Source organism: Leptidea sinapis, chromosome 11 (genome assembly GCF_905404315.1).
Source record: "Leptidea sinapis chromosome 11, ilLepSina1.1, whole genome shotgun sequence".
Classification (NCBI taxonomy): domain Eukaryota; kingdom Metazoa; phylum Arthropoda; class Insecta; order Lepidoptera; family Pieridae; genus Leptidea; species Leptidea sinapis.
The window spans coordinates 8,497,392-8,521,633 of NC_066275.1; the positions used below are offsets into that span (position 1 = coordinate 8,497,392).

General features: G+C 31.4%; 1 protein-coding gene across 3 annotated transcripts in view; it reads right to left on the reverse strand.

The window, feature by feature from the left end:
* Positions 1-24,242, reverse strand: part of LOC126966870 (homeotic protein antennapedia-like) — a 254,008-nt gene that overhangs the window by 87,131 nt on the left and 142,635 nt on the right. The window contains exon 1 of one of the 3 annotated variants that reach the window (XM_050811153.1): positions 19,733-20,116. The exons of the other annotated variants lie outside the window; for them this stretch is intronic. The gene's annotated coding sequence lies outside the window, so the exon portion shown is untranslated. Of the gene's footprint in view, positions 1-19,732; positions 20,117-24,242 lie in introns of those variants that run through there. 3 annotated transcript variants of the gene reach the window in all.

Sequence of the window (24,242 nt, forward strand, 5' to 3'; positions counted from 1 at the left end):
TCCATATCTCTGTCTCGCTCTTCGCAAGACCATTCTATAAGTTTAAGTGGCACTAGCTATTACTACTACCTGAGTGCTTTTGTAAAGTTCAACGCTTTTTACCGTAGTTTGTATCTAAAAAGATTTCGTGTGAAGCACCTACGTTGCGCAAGGGATTTTACGTTGAGGTAACTTTTGCATTGCTGCTTCTAAGATCATTTATATTATTGTGAATTTTCTTTAATATTAGAACCAAAGCTTGGGAACGGAAAAATATTCGAACCAGTTAATGTATCTATATAGGGATCATTATATTTCGTTATTTTTTCTACATTTAGACACTATTTACATCGCCCAATCATGTGACAGAGCAAAGTTTCAATTTCAGTGATATTTACTCTCCATTTGACAAGAGAATGGTCTATTATTTGGTAGATATGATTGTCTCCTTCTCGTGGAATTAACCGGTTAGTAAAACACTCATTTATCGATTACACTCCGAACGAAACAATACATATTAACCGGTTTTAAGCATTCATAATAGTTAAATTAAAAACCGATTTTAAGGTAGCCAGAAGTCTCCTTAAGACGCCTCTATAGACTTTATTGATATATCAGAGAAATTTGATTTATTTTTCTAATTTTATATTCAAATAAATTTAAATATAGCCTTACTTTAGCAGTTCTTATATTTTAGATAGACTTGTTTTGAAATGAGTATTAAGTAATTAGAGTATCAATGTTATAAAGGAAAATGTAAGTTCATGTGGAATTCAAAAAATCGTCGACGGCGTAATATGTTTGATTCTCGCCCGTTTATAAATGTGCGTTTTTTCGACGCTTCTTAAGGTCAGCAAAGCTCTTGTGATTCTTCTGGTATTAGGAGAGAGTATTCGGTCGTGGAATACGTTGGATGAGGGCAGCGAGGGGCGAGCAAATCTTTGGCTTTTGTCCAGCAGTGGACGTCTTCCAGCTGATGATGATGGGTCTCGGTGATCACTTATCACCAGGGACCCGTATATTCCTCTTTTTCCATAAAAAGTAAACTCACTTTTGAAATAGTACTTATTTAAGGATCTTAAACGTTTCCGTCGCAGCCAGTTCCGATAATTACCTGAAACAAAAATTTACGAATGAAATCATTAAATTTTACAAATGATTAGATTATAAAGATTTTAATGATAATTCATTTAAGTAAATGTCCGTGATCGTTAACTGAGTGATCAGAATGCCTCCGTTGCATTTCTGAGACGAGACACGTAAAATTTTTTACTTAGTTTTAAGCTGAGCAGCTTTCCATTTTAGTACGTGTTTATTAAATAATATAATCAGTCAATTCTTATTATTGGCGATTCCCTTATTCATTTTTTGTCAAATGAGGCTAATGAATCATTTATATCTTTCCATTGGTATGTTTGAAATGTAGTATTTAATAAGTAGAGGTACAAAACACCAAACCGTCTGCATTCCAAACCTCAAAATTTTGTAATAACTAGCGGTCTCCCAGAGGTCAAAATTCGTCCATAATTCAATTAAATCTTTAAGTTTTAACTTAATTAGGTTTTATTTGTCGAAGACTATATATATATCTCTATTATGTATGTGTGTGTATGTTGTGTGTCATTCATGCAGTAGTATGTGTAATATTTATTTTAATTAATTAAATAACAAGGCATTTTATATAAGAAAAATAGCTTTACGCACTTCTTCACCATATAAACTTTAACTGTGTTATATTTCACGTTCATCAATTCGTACAATTTGAAAAAAGACGGAAGACAAAGTTTTCGCTTGACGTATTAGTATTTAGATTATGTAAGTAAAGGGTGCCAATAATATATAACGTAACATTAATAAGGTTTTTTATTTATAAATAGGAGAGAAAAAAATCAATTCTATTATTTAGTATTAATTATTTAATTAAATTTAACAATCAATCTATTTTTTATAAATCTGAGCGCCAATAAACATCAGTTGAACGTCCTGCTCGTCTCGTCCCGTATTGGCATAATAAAAAGCAAATCGTGCGCACAATATTTAAAAAACAGCTAAATAAAAAGATTTCGAATCAATACATCATTATATATATATATATATATATATATATAAATATAAATTCTAAAAAAAGAATTCTAATAAATATAAATATATATATATATATATATTACTAGCTGACCCGACAGACGCTATTCTGTATATAATAAATAAAATAATGTTTTTTTTATGAATTTGTCAATAATATCTCATAACATAGATAGTTAACCCTCAATTACATACACAATAGTTAGCTAAAATTAAGTTTATTTTTTAGCTCCTGAGAAAGTTACTAAGATATTTAAAATTCTAATAAGTAATTCGTTTGAAACTATTCTTTCAATTTGATTTCTGAACGATGGGGGACACATCAAAGGAAAAACAAAATCGTTGTTTGTATTCAAATCCGAGCATTTTTCATATTTATTCACCTTTTAAACCTTCTCTGGACTTGCACATTTAATGTAAGACCAAAATTAGCCAAATCGGTCCAGCCGTTCTCGAGTTTTAGCGAGACTAACGAACAACAATTCTTTTTTATATATATAGACTAGTGGACCCAACAGACGTTGTCCTGTACACACGTCTTAAATTTGCAAAATCTGTCCAGCCGTTAAGAGGAGTTCTTATTTATATGGACGGAGAGAATTATATTATATGGACGGAATTGAGAATCTAAACCAATCTCAAATTCACTGAAACAAACAAAAAAATCATCAAAATCGGTCCAGCCGTTTAGGAGGTAGTTTAATTGTGAATCTAAACCATTCTCGAATCCACCTGAAGACACACACCAATCTCAAATTCACTGGAACACACAAAAATATCATCAAAATCGGTCCAGCCGTTTAGGAGGTAGTTCAATTGTGAATCTAAACCATCCTCGAATCCCCTTGAACTCACACAAAAAATTTCATCCTAATCGGTCCAGCCGTCTAGGAGGAGTTCAGTGACATACACACGCACACAAGAATTATATATATAAAGATATAAATATATATAACATAGGTAAGAAGCAATTCGTTTAGAAGTGAAACCAGCAATGTAATTAAACACAGAAGTAGACTTACGAAGCTTTGCACCAGGCTCTGTCGTCTTATCACAACCTAGTAGAACCATACATTGGTATGTGTACCACAAGCGGTAAGACTGTTCCTTATAAATTAATACAAAAAGGATCATAGACAGCCATTCATTAAAACCAGATGTTAAATAAGTAGTTAAGTGTGTGCAGTAAATGTGTTCATTTAATACATTTATCGTAAGCATTAACTGACATTTAAATCATACAATATTACTTATAGGTAGGTGCTTGTATGTAATTTATGTGTATCGAATTAATTTGCTGTTACCATGTTACGTTATATAACATGGTTTTAATTATTTATGTAGTATATTACATAACTTGTACCTTTTTCTATATTTATAATCTTATTGCATGTTTTGAGTTTTCAAAACATTTAAGTATAATTTGAATAGCGTTTGCACCCCGTTAGTTAAAAGCATCTCTGAGTCTAAAAGATGAAATGAATATCTGGACGTATACAACTATATCGCGTAAAATTTAAACTGAAAAATACGCTCTTGAATAGCATTGAATAACTCATATTATTCAATGCTACTCAACAGTGATACTTAGAAATTTAGTATAGCCTAAGTAAATCGCTTTATTTTTATAATTACTTGCCAGCAAACTGTTATAGTTTGGCAAAATATATATCATTATATAAAAAGTACACTTATAAAATTTAAAAAAGTGGCTTATTTGTGTTTAATAGAATATTTATAAAACCACGTGGTAACAACCAAAATATGGAGTGCAATCTAGTGAGAGATATTGGTTGTCAACTGTTTTATTATTAATTAGTTTTATTCAATTTTTCTTATAATATGGTTTTTGCGATACGTTATAATATGTTGAATTTATCAGACTATTCTAACTATTGGGTATAAATCAAATTGCATATAAAAACAGGTCTACACCATGTGAAAAATTAAATTTGTTTAAAAAGAAAACAATATTCTTCTCATTCTTTTGATTAAACTATTAAGGACAGTACCAAACAGGCGAAGTCATTAGGCACTCTAAATTCATCAATTTATTCTGAAAATTTTAACCTAGAAAATATAAAATTGTAAAACTATGCATCTAAGATAGGCAACCAAAGTAGGTAATAAAAAAGTAATTAAAAATACGAAAAACTTTCTATGAAATTAACATTCAGATGTTTGTTAATTAAAAGTATGCAAAATAATACGAATTTCAAGTTTTTTATCGCATTGCTAATGTTGGAAGACAACGCTATAAATTAATGGGAGGCCGATCTCAGGTGTTTATTTGCAAATGAGACCTAGAAACAATTTTTTGTTTTCACAAATGAGATTAATTAGGACGTCCTGCGCAAATGACCGTTATGTTACTTTTTCACAAAGTAAGACAAATGAGTAGATGAATAATCATTTATTTATATGTTCCTGTTTTTGTGACAGCCATTCAAAGATATTGATAGGTAGTTATTATAACATAGATTAAGGATTGGACTCTTTTCAGTGTCTTTGTTATTTCTTGTAGTAGGTATTATTTTTACATAGTTTTACTGCGCAACCCGGAATTTTAGTTTCAATATTAGCAAAGTTTAACAGAACATTTGCTCGAAACTGGCTCGAGTACGTCCACTTGGGCGTAGTATTAGTTGTTAGTTTATGTTTTTCGGTCTGAAGGGCGCCATAACTAGTGAAATTACTGGGCAAATGAGAATTAACATCTTATGGTTCAAGGTAACGAGCGCAATTGTAGTGCCGCTCACAATTTTTGGATATTTCAAGAATCCTTAGCGGCACTGCATTATAATGGGTAGGGCGTATCAATTACAATGAGCTGAACTTCCTGCTCGTCTCGTTCCTTATTTTCATAAAAAAAAGTATTTTTTTTTACAGTTTTAGAAAACTTACAGCTAACAAATATTTAAAATTACTACACAAAATTTCGAAGGCCAATTATAAGTTTCCACTTTTTAATGTAGTATGTGTACGTTTACTATCCTACTGTTATCAACTAAAACTATTTCAGTACAGGTTGCCTGGAAGAAATCGCTCTTAAGCGATAAGTCCTATTATTTGTTTATGTATTCTCGATTTATGCTATTTTTATGCAATAAATATATATTTCATTTCATTACTTTTCAACTTTACATCGCGTTTATTAATAACACAGAATAATTGTTAATAATTGTTAACACCAGGAACAGACATAAACTTATGATGCCTACTACTCGGCTAAGTCGAGTTAGTAAGTCTTTTGTGGGGCGATGTATATGCTTTTACAACAAGATCCCAGAAAATGTTCAAAACAAAAGTATTAGGTTATTCAAAAGAATTGTTAAAAAACGTTTGTGTGGTAAAGGTTACTATAACATAAATTACTTTCTCAATGATACCACAGATTGGGAATGGAGTGACCGCCCTCAGGCTATTAAATAATAAGTTTCATTGTACAATATTACTTTGTTAACATATTTTTTGATGAAAAAAAAGCCCGTTGAGTTTGTTGCGCCCATTCTTCTCAGGCCTGAGGCATTCAATTTGGATAGGTTTTTTGACTTTCGATAAGTGATGTCACATCCTATCTATATATATAAAAATCAATTGATGTTCGTTAGTCTCGCTAAAACTCGAGAACGGCTGGACTGATTTGGCTAATTTTGGTCTTGAATTATTTGTGGAAGTCCAGAGAAAGTTTAAAAGTGAATAAATATGAAAATACTCGGAATTAAATAAAAACAACAATTTTGATTTTCTTTTGATGTGTCCTCCGTCGTTTGAAATGAAATTCAAAGAATAGTTTAAACTAAACTTATTAGAATCTTTATAATATCTCTCTAACTTTCTCAGGAATATAATAATTATTGTAGGTACATTTTATGTACGATTTACTATTTGGTAGGTCTAAGAATAAGTGGTCATCTATTTTTTATATCCCAAAAATTCTAATTATTGATTTTTCTTTTATTATTTTATGTGGCAATTCAGAGTTTGCTGGGTCAGCTAGTTTTGAATAAAAATATTTGAACTTGAATTTAAATTTGAATATGATTATTTAGACAGAACATAATATAAACATAACTGAAAGTCAAAGATAATGTGACAGATGCATCGTTGTACTCAATGTAGGCACAAGTCGGGGAAAGTGCTTTTAAAGATATAAATAGCGTCATTTAAGTGGCAAAGCACACCGCCCTGGGACTCCAGATAAGATCGCATTAGTAACATGAAAAAACCGCTACCGGTTTTGGTGACCGTTATAAAAATGAAATTGTAATCGATACGAAATAAATTTTTTACGTTTTTTATCAGTGCAATAAATTAATAATTTATTAATATGTTATGACTGACCATTTCTGGTTCATAAGATAATTCTGTTATTAAATGGTAGCTATAATAAATTTGTAATTACAATGTTCCACAACATAATGTAAATTATTAACATGATAATTAATATTTTGTGATGTTTTTATATCTTGTGTTAAATTTAACTTTATAAAAAATCTTTTTTTAAACATAATAACAAAAAGCAAAACAGTAAAAAGTATACTTCAATTTTTTTTTGTTTCTTTTCACACGGTTTTACTAAAAACCTATATCTTTATCATTACGATTCCACTAAGCTTACTTCATCAGTTCAATTTCACTAAACGATAGTTTATGTACACAAATATTTGATTTGTGATTGTAAGAACTTAAATCGCCAAATGTATTTTTTTATAATAAAACGGGCTAACAACACACCTAATGGAAAGTAAAAATCAAGTACCAGAGGTCAAGCGATGCGTTGCCGACCTTTAAGATGGAGGTTCTAGGCTTAAAGGTTCCTAAGTCGTATGGATTTGTTAATACTACAACCGGCAGATAATTCTATAAAGTGGCTTTACGACAGTCAAAGTCCTTTAATTAAAGCGCGGTTTTGGTATACCGGACGTCAGTACGGTGCGGCTAGAATATTGCATTTTGACGTCATGTCCGATAGTGAAATTCATCTGCTGACATCATGAACAACTCTGAGCACTCCTCGTGGTATTATTTGCGGTAGAAGCTGTAGAGAGATCCCTAATCACTAGGTACCGCTTAATAATCAAGCCTATCGTATCGTTATACGGAACTACGAAGGCTAGAACAGTATTACATAAGAGGCCGAATCTGTTCCTTACATAGTTTTCAAATTAATTTCCAATTATCCTACTACAGCAAACAAAAAATTAAATAAAAAAAGCACACAACTTGCACAGTTCCTCCTTTTTTGAAGTTGGTGAAAGACAAATGGAAACAAATATAATAAGTTTTACTTTAAAATATACACCAAGAAGACTCAATTACATTAATTTACGAAGCACGACCCGGTGAAGCCTGGTTACCTAATTCGCTATGATTACAAAAACTCACCCCCCCTTGAGACAGAAGATGTTAATTCTTAGTTCTCAACTTTTAACTGCGTCACCCTTCAAATACACTAGTGTAATGTGAAGAAACAAAAGCTGTACATACTTAGATATTAAGAGTATGATGCCTACTCTATCAATTAAAAAATTTGGAAAATCCTAAAGTGCACGCATAATCTCATTTAACACAATCTTCTAACGTGAGGAAAAAAAATGCTATAATAAAATGTAAAGATTGATATAAAAAAATACACAATCAAATAATAAATAAATGCCATTTATAGTTTTAAATTAATTTCCATGCCTAGTTAAGCCTGGCGAAACATGTGAAACTGTAATATTGTACCATCGTAACATCCCAAATAAAGGTTCATACGCAAATAAAGAATTTGATTGATTCCGGTACAATAGTTTTTTCGTCCAAATTCCCTGCCTCATACACCGATCTATAAAAATAGACACGGACGTCCAGAAAAGATGATATTTAATGTTATTATTTACTACTCTTAGCAGAAAAATTGTTATTGAAATATTTTATATGTACGTCACAGATTATTAATTATCATTTGGAATTCCTCAGATACGGAATTCAATGCGACCGCGCTCAGGCTATTAAATAATAAGTTTAATTGTACGACATTACTTTGTAACAATTTTTTTATGAATAAAAAGCCTGAGTTTATGCGCACGTTCTTCTCAGGTCTGGGGCATACTTTTTGGAAAGGGTGGTAGTCTTTGGCGTTCAATAAGTGATATCACATACTATTTTGAATAAAAATACTTGAATTTGAATGCCTTGATATAAGTGCACTCATATTATAGTGCGATATAAATTTAAAAAATCATTTTAAGTTTCGAGAAATGTCCTTTTTTTATATGTTGAGTGTAGAGCACTACTTCACACTTTGCTTATGAGGCGGAAAATATAATGTAGTAAGTGCCTTCATTGCCGTCTCTACATGTTACATACTCTATGTAATCCATAATGACGTGATCGCTAATTCTACAACGATATACGATAAGCTGTGAGTATCGGGACATCCTTAATGCCTAGACGTTCAGTAAAAATTATCTTTTCGCCTATATCTTAAGTGTTATCCTTTACAAATCTTGTCCCATTAATTTATTCTTTGAAGAAAGATCAGAAGTTATAAAAACAATTAATTAAATACATCAGGTACGATAATTGGTTGTTATCTCGTCAGCTAATCAAACGTGTCATGTTGGTACCTACCTAATAATGATGAGTGTACATTATTTTTCAGATAGCATCTTATAATGAAACTTGTCGTAATTATGTAAGTGCAGTAAGAAGTTCTGATAAATAGACACGAATATGCACGAGAAACGGCTAAATATGGTGTACTGTAATTACTTGCTACTTTAGCGGCATCGAGCACTTTTTTTGGGATGGGTATAAAATGTTAAACTCGGGCCAGGACACGTGGCCTGATCGAAAATTCGTAAGACAGTCGTTGAAATTATGGATAAAAGTTGATTTTTCTGAGAGATAAACTTTTTAATGTAAAACAATTGTATTTGTTCTGAAGTGTTAAATTGTTTATGTAATATAAATTGTAGTTTTTATGTACGACAGCGGAAAAAATGAATGAGAGTGCTAAATGAGAAGAAATAAGAACCCCGTTTACGATATTGTATTGTCATTGCTCTTCCTATAAAATAACCATTATCTAGTTTCAGGCTTTTTGATCTAAGTATTGTGCGTAAGTAGTAATGTTTAAAATTTATTTATAGAAAACGACTTGCAACCTTTATGAGGCAACATTATTTATAATTTCATAATAATTCAGTTTTTTTAGTACTAGTTTTTTTATTAACAAAAAAAGAGTGTGTGTACTTATGCACACGAGTTAGAAGTTATACTTCTTTGGCGTATGGAAAAATAAATCAAATTTTAACAAATTGTTAAGATCAAAGATAGTATAAACACTCAGCATTTAAGGATAATTTAAACAAGTATAGAAAATACATTATTTTTTTTTATTTATACATAAAATTTGTTAATATACCAGAAATAAAACAAAACGAAAAAAAAAATATTTTTTAGATAATAATGTAATAATTTTAAATTAACGATGTAAATAAATTATACATACCGACAATTAACCTCAAATCTATAAATGCACTCAAAACAGTTTATTCAAATCAGTTTTATCAGTAATATTCAATATATATAGATATACTAATAAATTATTAGTAAATACTATTACCGTCGTATATGAAATTGATTTAATAAAAACACCAAAATAATATTTATTAATTCACCCTGTTTAATTGTAATGTTACGAAACACGTGTTCTAAATATAAAAATGCTAGAATATACAACTTGAACATCGATTTTCATGCCACCTAGAACTAACTTCACGATGTAGAATTCAGGTGTCGGTGTGCGCGCGCATCGTAAAAATTCACTCTTATCATTTTTCTCCATCGCGCCAAAAGAAGTATAACTTCAAAAACTTTTGATTTAGATCATAATAAAATTGTATTCTTTATATAAAATAAACAAAAACGTAATAGAAAACGTTTGATTACGTGTAATTAAATTATTAAGACTTTCGTGTGACTTTTAACTTTATTTATTGGCTTTTATTACGAGCGAAAATCCGTAATGCGAGATGGGACCCGACGAGAAACTCTCTATCAACAAATATAAATCGCAAATAGAGCCGTTTTAAAAAAATAAATTTCAGGTTACTTGAAAGGAATTTTAAGCGCAAGAGGAATTGTTCAAAAGCAAAATTAAAATTACTCTGGAATGTTTTCCTCTGACTGATCGTACTTCCTTATTCGACTCGGTCCGACTGTATATGAACTAGTGTTTGTTTCACAGCCGAGCACGACAGTTCACTCTCTTTCAGAGATGAGATTAAAATGTTCAGCGTGGCAATTAATGTTTTTTTTTTCAGAACTTTCGTGCAATACAAGATCACATTATGGCGGGTAAATGTTGCATAATCCCATCTGCCTACTGGTATATGTGAGTCAGTCAAACAACTTAGTATCCTTTTTTAAATTCTTGCTTTGGACTGCAGATGTGAGTCACAGATTCCTACTTCAATTCGATATTTTTCACGATAAGCCCACGAAACACCTACAGACGCCTGTCTACATTTAGATAACACGTTTCTATAACTTTATTATTTTTATTATTATTTATTGCTGTGATAAACAATTAATTCTTGATTATATTGTCTAATTTAAATAAACTAATAATCTTATGCAGAAAATAGAATATATCTATAAAATATTACGCTGTTTTGTTTAAAATAACAAAACTGCTTAAGTTTTATATCCCATCATTTTTAATTTTTCTACACAACGTTGTTTTTATATAGATATACGAACTACACAGATGCAAGACCAGGTCTATTTAGTATTTCCATAAAATTTAAATTAAAAATAATTTTTCATAACAATTTAGTTCACAGTTATGATAGAACTTTAGAGATTTGGATTATGTTAGAAGTCTTTAAGTTATCATGTTAAAAAAGTTCTAAAATTTTAAATATAGTTATTTCTTATCAACAAACATTAAAATAATTTGGGCTAGTTTTTTTTTTATCAAAATAAGGGACGAGACGAGCAGGACGTTCAACTGATGGTAATTGATACGCCCTGCCCATTACCATGCAGGGCCGCTCAGGATCCTTGAAAAACCCCATAAATTCTGAGCGGCGCTACAACTGCGTTTCTCACCCTGCGACAAAAGTTGTTAAGTCTCATTTGCCCAGTAATTTCACTAGCTACGGCACCCTTCAAACCGAAACACTGTGATTTTACACATTACTGCTTCACGGTAGAAATAGGCGCCGTTGTGGTACCCATAATCTAGCCAGCAACCTGTGCAATGGAGCCTCCCACTGGTAAGCAATTAATGCCTGCATCGAAAGACACCGCCCTTCCTCCATTACAATTCTGAATATAGATTTACGAATTCTTATAAAAGCATATATAAAAGTAAGCTTGACTCAATCACGACATAAGATAAGTAAGGTCACTACAGCCAAAAAAGCGAACTAGAAATCAAGTGATTGGTGATTTATCAAGATAAGAATAACCGTTACGAATAGAATGTTAGCTAATAGTAAATTCTCGTCACAAGCTCGGTTCAAGGGTCTCATTGCGTAGGCGTTAAATCCGTTAATACATTTCAAGCTGGGTGCCGACTTCGGGCAAAAATCAGAGCGAACAGCGTCGACCTGCATAGCAAACAGATATCGAGCTACCGACTCGGGGAATTGAGAGAAATTCAGTTCACATTCACCCCAATATGTCATATGACATTTATGTCAGTTAATATGTTAACTTCGCGTCTGTCTGTAAAATGAACTATATCTATGATGTTACATGTTCAACCATAGACTCAATATACTAGCGTATAAACAGACAACGCGTGCAAGAAACAATAACATCTCTAACTGAGATACAGCAAGGTAGAAAAGATTTTGAATGACAAGTTGTGACAGTCAGTTACGTTTAAATTAGCTCCTTGGTATATTGAATATTAAACTAACGTACAAATTGACAAAATTGCGAGATTTGGCGGTACTAGGAGTTAGAGGACGTAGTTTTTTTTTATAAAACCTGCGTTTATTTTTTAAGGCGTAGCGGAAATAAATGTATATTTAATAACTTAATGTATTTTGAACTACTACAGAAGAGACTTGAAGATAAATAGAGAGACAGATAGTGTACTTTCTAATAGCCATTATAATATTTAGATCTCAAGAAATCTAAAGTACATATTTACATAAATATTGGATTAATGCCGACAGTAAAGTCTATTTAATGTCAAAGTCTACCTATTCAGAAAGATATGGCAGAATCGGAATAGCTAATCCGAAGATTTAGTTTCCAATTGAAACCTTAATATACCCAAATATTTGTACGAAGAACAATGAAACAGCAATAATTATGTATTAATACTGAATTAAATGCTGCCTTTTGATATCACAAGGCATTGTAAAAATATTTATTATTCATATTCATTTTTATATTTATTCACAATTTAGCACAAATTACTTTGTATTTACTGACACATTGAAATAGACGTCGTTAAAACTACCCACACAAATTACTAGCAGAAGAAACGAAAAAAACTGAAGTATTACTTTTCAAACACGACATTAATAAAAGGTTTTAAAATACCTCAAAGTTTTTGTATTTGAATAAATTATTTACGTAGCAGTAGGTACGTAGTGATGTAGGCGAGAATACATAACAATTTCAAACGAGCTGTGCTTCGCGACAAGAAATTCTGTGTTTGTAGTCACGCAATGAAGGTTCTAGAGTCTTAAGATGAGCTGATACTGAAATCGTTTGCTTAATTGGCTCCTATAAATATAGATGAAATTCACCTACATGCAGGTCTTGATTATATCATATACGCGTGATGTCAATGGTATTACGTTTTGTTTAACATGAAACGTCAATGTAAAATATAAACCACTATATATAAATTATTGAGAGCAAAATTTAAGGAAATAAACATTTTAACTGTTGCTTCTCAATATATTCTTAATAATGCTATGTATGTGCATAGGCTCATAAGTGAACTTTCTAGAAACTGTCATAACTATAGTGTTACCAGGAACAAACATAAACTTATTATGCTTCCTACCCAGCTCAGTTTAGTTCGTAAGACTTTTGTGGGGCTTATGCTTTTAAATGGCGCTAAACTTAATAATGAGAATAACCAAAAATACTATCTTGACTCATTTCATCCGCCTCCCCCTGTCCCCCTGAAAGCGGAGATCTGGAAAGGCCTTGAAACGTCAGGTTGACTAAAATCATAATAAAAATGTGATTTGTTGAATGTAATGTAAGAACATTTACAATTATACGCGTTTTAATCCTTTAAAAAGGATTTTATTTAAACATATATGCTGTTACAACAATATCCCAAAATTTTCAAAATAAATGTTTTACGATATTGAAAAGAATTGTTAAAAGACGCTTAAGTGGTTACATGTATATTTTACATTATTGATTTTCTTAATGTGTGCCATCAAAAACAGCGCATATTATTTTAATGAAAACTACATACTTAAGAAGGCCTTTCCTGTTCTGTCTATCTTCAACGCAAACATGCTCGAAAAGCATGTTGTTTCATCCAACGTATACCTACCGCTTGTTGATGACAAGCAAGAGAAAGCGACAACATTGAACGAAAAACAGAGTTTAGAAATTCCATAAAACTTCTAGAAAATACGTGTATTTGAGTAATCCTTACAAATTTGTGAAATAAATATTTGCCATATGAAATCTCAATAGCATGCGCGAGGTTTCTATCGCAATATTTTCTTTACTTTTGCAATTTATGAGTACATTATGAACGGCCAAAGTTCAGATAAAATTTGTGCAAAAAGTATATATTTGGAGGGTTAAACTGAATTTGTTTCTTGAAATCCATTGAAACCTTGATATAAGGCAAAAGATACCTACCAGTATTTTTTTTCTAAGTTAGATGCGTTAGAACGCCATGAGCACGTACGGGCATTTGTATGAAAAATATGACGGCCTCTCTTAAAGCGCGCTGAGATCTTTATTTTGTTCCACTCGGCTATCTAATGCTCGTTTGAGTAAAGTCAGCTCAAATCGTTTGAGAACACCTCGTTTGTAGGGCATAGTTGTATTATTAATCTCGTCTTGATAATAATTTCACTTCTGTTACGTGGTATTATGAACTATCTGTTTGTTTCAAAAATCAGCATCAATCATGTTATTCCTCTAGTGTTATAGGAGAGTAAGAGTGATCACTTGCTCGAAGGTTTACGTACATCTTTGAAACTAGTTTAATTTATTTGAGATATTTTCGATTGTCTTTTTCATCATCCATATTTATCTTATATCTTTTTCATTATCTATATCGCTGCTAAAATTACTGTATATTATTATGATACTTATGATTCATGCTTACTTAACGTAACAAAAGTTATGTGAATCATTTTGGAGGGTTGTCCTTGCCAACTTATCTTAGCGCTAAAAGCAAAACCAACATGACTAAATACAATATGTTCTGTTTGAACACTGGAAAACTTTCATTCTCTTTAGTCTAAAATACTAAATAATAAGTTGAATTACAAGTAAGTTGAAAGTCAATACTTAGGTACTTCAAGCGAAGATTTTGAATTACAAAGCAATGGAATTTTCATCATGTACTGTAAAGAATAAAAAATATAATTTAATTGCTAAGATTATTTCCGCTGCGCTCAAACTAGAACTAGTACTACGCCCTAGTACGTATGTAGTAATTGTGTGACCAATGTTCTGTTAAACTTGGCTAATAAATGAAACTAAAATGTCGGCTTGCGTAGCATTACTTTGTAAAAATAATACTGCAAGAAATAAGAAAGACACTGGGATCAGATATCATCAGTAAGTATTTTGTATTTTACAAATTTCAATGTAAAATATGTGTTGCAAAATTTGAAAGATGTCATTGAGTGTCAAGATTCCACGCACACTAGAACGTAATTGTTGCCGTAATAAAGAAGCTATTATTCCGAGGTAGTGCGGTATCTAGTTGGAGCGCAGCGAAGACCAATCCTAAATCTGAGTTATATAGTCTACTAGGTGACCCGACAGACGTTGTTCTGTAGATAATAATAAAAAAAATTGCCAATAATATTTCAAAACATCAAGAATTATTTCGTAACGTATGCTCGTTGTTATAATGAAATTGTTTCACAGCGGAGCTGTCAAACCGTGCGTCACTAAATTCTCTCATAGAAAATATATCCATACACAACTAAATATTATGGGTCCCAAATCGAAATTAAAAGTATCCTATCTCTTAAGTTGGACTAAGCTGCACTCCATGAAGTGATCTCGATTAAAATCCTTTCACTAGTTTAGGAGTCCATCGCGGACAAACAACGTGTCACGTAATTTATATATATCAAGATTTACATGATTTTAAATGTCATATTTAGTTATATACATCACCATTAAATGGTCAAAGTGTTGCAAGAGATATATTTTCTTTTCTCATGTTATTTTTAACTTGACAAGTCTATTATTCACCTGTATGTATAATTTAGTTCAGGTAAAAGAAAACGTTGTTATGAAGACAAAGGCTCTCGTAAATACTGGAAAAAATACGAAGGGCGGCGGTGTTAATTAGATGAAATGTTTTACCCTCATAATAACATTATCTGAAAGAAAAATACTTTAATCCCATAAAATTCAATGAGCGTGGAAATAGGTTTTTGCAAAAGGGCAGCGGTTTTCAAATGGTAAAGAATGTAAGAAGAGTTATTTGTTTATCGATCGCGAATGGGATCTTCACTCAGCTGGGGCCATTAGGCATACTTTACGACTTACTTTACGAGCGGGCTTGAGGACCGTTTATACAGTCGTAACACTAACCTTAATTGGTATATTGAGATTAGCCCGTAACAGCTTGTTTTATGATTTTATATCGCAGATAAGTGTCGGTGGGTTGATTTCGATGAGCCGGTCGGTAGTTTTACGAGCGCGATTTTTCCGGTTCAAGTTTAATTTATTGCTATTATAGTGGTTTCGACTTTCTGTGGATATCAAGTTTTTAATTACGGAACCTCGACTACTAAATAACATTCTTACGTGCTACGAAATTAATTTAAATTGAATTAATCAGTCTACATCTCCGGTCAGCAATTTTTTTCTGTTAATTTATTTATGCTTTACAGTAAATCTTACTATAATATCTTAATTTATTTCTGTTTCTTTGGTAGTGCAATAGGAAAGTTGACTTTCACAACGGGGTCCCCAGTTCGATCCTCGTCGGCCACATAACAATGTATTTTCTGGATTTTTGTGGTTTCACAAGAGAGAATGGGTCGCGGTGGTGTCATACCATCAGGTGACTGATTACTCGTTTGATCTCCTCTTCCATAAAAAAAATAACGGGTTGCACTCCTGGAGTGCCGGCAGAAGTGAAAGCTTGAACATTAACTACTAGCATTTATGTGGTTAAATACAATATTCATTTATTGCGCTATCATACACAATAATGACAATTTATATTGGATAAAAATATAACACTTCAGATGTATTCCAATTATTTTATATTAAAAAGTTTATCTCTTGGAACGTTCAACGAGTTTCTTACGAATTTTCAATCAGGCCACGTGTCCTGACGCGAGTTTAACATTTTATACCCATCCCAAGAAAAGTGCTCAACGCCGCTTAAGAAGTTTTCACTCGAAAAATAGGGAAGTTCAAAGAAAATAAGCTAGGACACGATGAATTATTAAATTTTCATTCTTTTCTTACATTACTTTTAAATACGTCATGTAGTGGACGGACTATTAGTCGGAAGTCGGTTGCCCTCTTTTTCCATAAAAAATATTTCTAAATAAAGATGAATAGATGATTTTAGAATCCCTTCAATAGTAAATAATTCAAATTTTTACATTAATTTGTTCGGTTTTCAACACAATATCACTTTTGTTTTGCAGTGAATTTGCTCTCATATGCGCCGCGTCATTCGAAAAGTCTGATTCGGGCGTTCACCAGTATTTTAATTACTCGTTTTGTGGATGATTTATATAACAAATGCGCACAAATAGCAGACACGTATTGCGGTGGTACAGCGATGTTTTTATTGGTCACAAATGCTTGAATACAATGATTTAATTTATCCAATAGAGCCGCCGCTCGCGAATGAGCTCGCAGGCATTTTGGTTACGTGGTAATTTGATCATCGCATTGCATATTAAATTATTTTTTATTGATATAAATAATATATTGATAAAGTCACTTACTCTACAATTGACTTAAATTAATTAAATATCATATTATTACTGAACAATAATACTTCCTGACTCCAGAAAAGATACTTCCTGAAAAAGGAATAGGCTTTGAAAAAATAATATTCTAGTAGGGTCTACGTACCCAGATAAACCCGTGAGGTTTTCATGGTATTTATATTATTTAAAAATAATGTGATGTATTTGTTTTGTACTTGGCCGTGGCCAATAATCTTAAATAAAAATTATATTTTTGTACTAACTAAATCTGCACCCGGAATGCGCAATAAAAATTTAATTAAATTCTGATCAATGCTTTACAAACGTAAAGGGAACAAACGTACAAACATAATTGATATCATTTTTATTTAAATAGATTTGTACCAATACTTTGTATGACTGGTATATTCTACAATTATTGTTGACACTATAAACAAATTTTTTCCTTGCGTATTTAATTGACAGACATAACTTTCTATTCAAAGAACTAAATACTATTGTTTGTAGAACAAAGTACGACTATATGTATCTTATAATATAAGCAAAAAAATCTTGATACTCTCAAATCATTAGCATGTGTATAGGTAAATCATAAATCGTTTTAATTAAATGTGTTTCATCTAAATTAATAGAATATTCATGAATATAAAATCAGATGCATTTTGTGAGATGTTTTCGTTAGCATTAAGCAAATTATGTGCATTTAATTAGCAAAATCTATAGCGCAGTTGGTGACTATTTTATAAATGGAACTTTCTGTTGGAACAATGTGCGATTTCACCGGCCACCCCGAGTTTGGCCGAGGCATCAACAATACATGTTACTTCACGAAAAATCGTGAACATAATAAAAGTCTTGCGCAAGACCATTCATACATTGTTACCTTTTTGGGATCAGTTCGTACCGTTACAACTAGATACTTGTAAAAGGGATTCGGAGCACAAATATGAGATGATTTATGACTAAGGGCTTTTGTTTTTTTAAGATCGTTTCTTTCGTGTTTTATCATTGTGCAATTATTTGAGGTCGTACACTAGTGCGAAACAGATGTTGTATTTTTTCTAGAATTTGTTAGGGATAAAATATCTTAATTTAAATTTAAAAAAATATATTTTTTTACAAAAGAGGAACACAGTGTTGCAACAAAAACGAATTAAAGGAGTGATGTCAGATTTTGAGGAACGTATGTTATATCGTCCTGGAATAACGGCGTTAATAAATTTATTCCACGGCTTGGTTTTACGTGGATGATGTACTAAAATATTTTTTGCAAGTTAACTTAAGTATAAAAAACGGATCAAATGAAAGTGTATTTATACAATTCTGATCGTACTTTTTACGTTCAAGCATGACAGTACAAAATGTTCATTTAAATTACTTTTTTTTATGAGAAAAAGTGACGATAATAGCAACCTGATAGTATCCGCCCATTCCATAAGAATGCAGTACTGCTAAGAAATATTGAAAAAAAATCTAAGACGCATCGCCTTTCATCTTATGACATTATAATATTAAATCTTAATGTAATTGGTAATTTAGCTAGCTCCAAAAGGCACCTACCCAACTAATATTAACCCATCCTGTGTAAAGATATCTCCCACGGCTACTTACTTAAGACTCAACCTTTTTACTGAACTTTAAGACATAAAGCAAGATTCATATGGTATGAATAACGCGAGTTTTACATATTAAGCACACTCTACTTGGAGTGTCCAAAAAAAAGAAGACGCTGTTAGTGAATTTGGCGAAAAACAATCTGTCTACAGCAAATACCACCTCCGAGGCAAATGGCGCAAAATTTCACAATGACAACTATGACTATATCAACTTCTGTCAACCAGAGTCCCCCTGAAAACGCGTTTCTGAATAGGTCATGGATCCTCGGTTTAAATAAATATTGCTTGTAAAAATACTACACGCGGGTTAATCTCTAAAAAGTATTTGATTTAAAACAGATTCATATTTTAAGATTATCTTCTCAATGACTCAAACGATTGCAAAACAAAGGCACTTTCGATCGACGATTGCTCACATAAACTTTAGGTGCTAAAATACAAACTAACAATCGCCACACAATATAGAGGCCGCTGTTGTGAAATTATTAATCAAAGTTAGTAACATGCTTGTATCGTGCAACTACAAAGCGTATGTTTTGAATCCAATTCAAAACAATTTGAAAGCGATTCGATTTACGATCGGCATTTGTCTGTGCTAAATATATTGAGGCGGGTACAAACGATTCGCGGATTGCAAGGTACACAGTCTTGTAATATCAAACGTCTCTTTAGTAGTTAAAAACAACTAAATCAAAATCACGTGACGCTTTGAAAGTATTCTTTGTATAAATAGGAACACGTAGAATGGTGAATAAGTCACTGAACTGTGAATTGTATATTAGTAAATCGTGATCAATACTTTGTGGTTTGTTTGAAATATTTAGTCTAAGTATATTCCTAATACCGATTGATAAACATTTCTTTTATGTGTATGTAACTGTAGTGTTAAAGGTTAGTTTCTCGATTACTTACCTATAATATATCCAGGCTACTTTTAAGTAGATCGGATACCTATGAAGGAAATAGTCTGTTTCTGTTTAGCTTAAACTACAATCACAATGAATCTCATAAAAAACTGACCCTGTATTTATTAAAAGATAAACTATACACACTACAGCTCTGCTACTATATTTTGTACTTTAAAAAATACTAATTTCTCTACGGATATACAACTTTGTACTAGATGAAGAGCTAGTAAACGACACCGTCTATATAATGGTCCAGATAGGAGGAGGATTTGTCGAACTTATTCAGTTTCGTAGGGGTTCGCGCGCGTATTTCAGAGCGCGGATCGCCTGTGGAAGGCGCGGGAGATCGCGTGCGGCGGCATCGCGTCGGCGGAGATGACTGCGAGCGTTGGGCGGGCGGAGCAGTGGAGAGAACGCAACTGTAGGGCGGGCAGCGCCTCGGCCGCGCGCGGCGCACTGCCGCGCCGGTAACAGACACCCCGCTAACGTCCGGTCTCATGATACACAATTCAACAATTCTTCACAACTCGCTAAAGTGTGCTACAAGGATGGTAAGGGGATGCCATGACCCCAGCCTTCTAATACAGCCCGTTAGTCAAGCAAACACAGCTAGGATTACAGCGTCACAAATTTTATATCGGACAGTTGATAACCTGTACTTATTTCTGTTTGCATAAAATATAATAGTATTTGTACTATGCAACTCCTTATGACTAGGAAATATTAAGTCTGACTTTAAATTCAGTTTATCATAATATAATATTAAACAGACGACTGTTTGAAGTCATTTTCAGCTTTCTATTAGTACGATAACACTCAAATAATAAGAATAAGAATAGATTAATTAAATTGATCTTTTTACAAAGGCATTGTCATTATTAGGTTGTGACATTTTTTTATTTAACAAACTTATAATGTATCTTTTATTATATTATGATTTCATTGTGATTGTCAGTGAATCACCACACTAGTCGGAGAGTAAATTAAATAAAGCTATGATTAACATTAAACTGTTTATCTTGGAAGTCATCATTCGGCATTGCTTTGGCAAATTTTACAATCAGATCTATATTATCAGAGTTTATAATATATAATATAGATATATATTATATTGTTTTGGTAAAATCTTGCATTCGAGACCCAGTATTCCGATACTAGGCGAGGCTTTAAGGGAAGTTTTGTGAAGAGCGGTGATACGACAAATGGGGTTTTTACAGTGACAGTTTTTTTATTTTTTACGTTTAAGTGTCAGTCAATAATAATATATAATCAACCTGAATGAAAATACCAAAAAAAAACCGTACACAGAAAACAATTATGTCATCGAGGTAGACGAAAATTTTTTCATATAATTGATCATAAAATGAAAACTACTGGGCCAAACTATGTACAATTTTTATGGGACCAAATGGCATCTATTTCGCATCAAACAAAAGAAGAATTACGTAAATTGGATCATAAATCTCAGAGTTATCGGTGTATATACATAAAAAAATACCGATCGATTTGATAATTTTTGAAGTCAGTTAAAAAGAATACTAGTCTGGATCATAGTTTGAATGGAAAAAGAAAAAATATATTGAAAAGGCCTATCACGTACAAAAAATATTATCAATATTGATATTTTATAATTGGGCCTCATTCTCTGCAATAACAGTTTTTGTCAATCCTATTTAGTTAAGGGTAATAATATAAATGGTAAAATTTTAGATGATTTCATTGGCTGTCGTTTTTGTGTTTTATCATTGCTTTTATCGAATATTATTAAGACATCAATAGTAATATTAATTACATCAGTATGTATATATCTATAAGTTCGATACATATACCACCTACGACGAACAGAGCGGGCCCCTCTAATCGTATGAGGGGGTCTCTCCCCGCAACCCGGAAGCGTGACGACCCATATACAATTTAAGTAACGTTCCCTTGTTTATAATCATTTTGAGTACTTTAATTCAGTCAACATTTTGTAAAAAAAAACTGAATAGAAAAACAAATAAATTTTGCGTTCTCAAATAATAAAAAAAACTTAATCATTAAACATAAAAATGGATCACAATTGTTTAGTCTCGGAGAAACATAACTTTAATATAGTAAGTAATCGTAAAAAAATGGTTAATATTTATGTATATACATGTCCTTCATACTTAGGTACATTTTTGACTAACAGTTCAGTAAAACTAACTATTTTGTTTTCCTCGATTACTCACCGAACATCACTATTATTTGGGTAAATCATTTATAAAAATTTCGCAATTTTTTTTCTTAAATGATAAGCTTAATTATTTGTCCAGAACTAATTGAATAGAATTAGCCACGTGCTTAGCACATACAATGAATGTTGTCTGTAAAAAATAATCGAATTTGACGTTAAAATACTTTACATCAAATGAACATACCTTTATGCAGATACATGAGCACAGGCCATTGCAAAACTACACTTGTTTGTAAAATCGCAGCACACTTTTTAATTTATTTCGTCCACAAAAAGCACTGTGTTGTTTTATTTCCATTTCAACGGCGACTTGCGCTGTAGCGGTATATCTATTTTTATTTATTCCTCTCTCGAATTTTTTTCTCTTTTTCAATTTCGCTTCGATCGACTCGGGCCCAAGTGGGCCGTAGACGGATCTCATTTCGAATTAAATCGTCTCTTCTTTGCATGTTTTCGTGAATAACAAATTTAATTGGAAACATTTACATATGATTTCTCTATTATTGCAAAATTCTGTTTTAGCTCTCTTTATTTGTGTCGGATTTGAATATGTAAATCGCTTTATGGAACTGTGTCGACCAAAAGCCTTGAGACAATTTAATGAGAAAAACAATACATGACTTATAGGTGGCCTGTTTCTACTTTAATTCTCTCATTTTGTATATATTATATGTATATCATCATCATGTCTAAATTATTGAACATATTATGAAGCTAGCCTACTTGAAATACAGTCAGCAGAATGTAATTATAGACAGAACACTTTTCTTATAAAAGCATTCAAACTTTATAATGAAGTTAACAGTGAATACGACCTTGACTTATTCAAGACGACACCATTTCAATTTAGACGTCAAGTAAATAAAAACTTTTAATTTATATAAAGGAAAAATAGGTTATATAATATTATATTAAATGTAGGTAAACGACTATATACAATAAATAGTTATTATTTGTGAAAACTTGTAAATAGCTATCTGTTTTATAATAGATTAATTTTTAATATGTATCTAGCTGTAAGTTTTATAAAGTTGTAAAATAAAAAATAAAAAAATAGCACAGCAACTATTTCATTTTATATTTTATTAAATTTAATAAAAAAACAGTTGAATATCTATAAATATATACAATTAGAAATTTAAAATAAAATTCACTAATTGTTTTTATATCTTGCCTAGAGAGATGGGTCCGAAGGGCTAGTTTTTAAATAATAATAGAGATTACAAAGATAAATACGGAAACAATAATTTCAAGTTGGTGAAGCTTTATCCTGCCACTATGCACTTATTTTAGAAGCTCATATTATTTATAGGTGACAAATAAGCAAATAGTAAGGAAACACGAAACCATGCAGTTCATAACAGATTTTAATACATAATTAACAGTTTTATAAGAACGATTTGGTACCTATATTGGATACAGTATCTTACAAACGGATGATACTTGAAATATACAAAAGATTGATGATTACAAAGGTTAAGTTTTCTTATGTTTATATCAAGGACCCTAAACTTACCGAACATACTGTAAAACAAAAAAAGATAATCAAAATTATTAGTATTTATAGATTAATATGTTTAATATATTAAAAGATATATAATTTGATAAAAAACAACTGAACTTTTTGTGTACTTTTCAAGTGATAAATCATTAAAAACGATTAGAAATGCGTTTGTAATTTATAGCACATGATAGAGAAACTAGTGCCTATTGCTAAAGCTAGATTTTCTAGGGAAATAAAAAGAAACAGTTTTATCTAAATTGATTAATGGCTTACGATTTCTTGAATTGTTTTTATTAGGACTTGTAATGGTAGAATCATATAATGTCTGTAGCCAGGTGAATGTTGCTCTTGCGAATAAATTTAAAAGTACTTTTTTATTTATTTATTAAATAAGATTCACCAGTGGTACTTACAGTATTACAGTAATAATAAGCATTACCTTTTGAGGTGAAAAAAGTAACAAAAATAATTGCTTATTAGTTATCTTAAGCAAAAAGGATAATAAGAAATCGGTTCAATATGAGATCTTAAAATCCAAAAATATCTAAAAATTATTGAATTTTGAGTTTTAATTTAATATTCAACACAAAATAAATTTCTTGTTTCCACAGTAACACATTTTACTCTTATTTTAAATCATATACCATTACTAAGAATTTAATTCTCATAACTCAGTATAAAATTTTAAGCGACGTAAAAATAATACGCTTTTCAATTACCCGTTGTTCGGATGAAAAACTGGTATTAAATTTGATCATTTCGTACACTGCAATGTCGCGAAAACAGTCATTG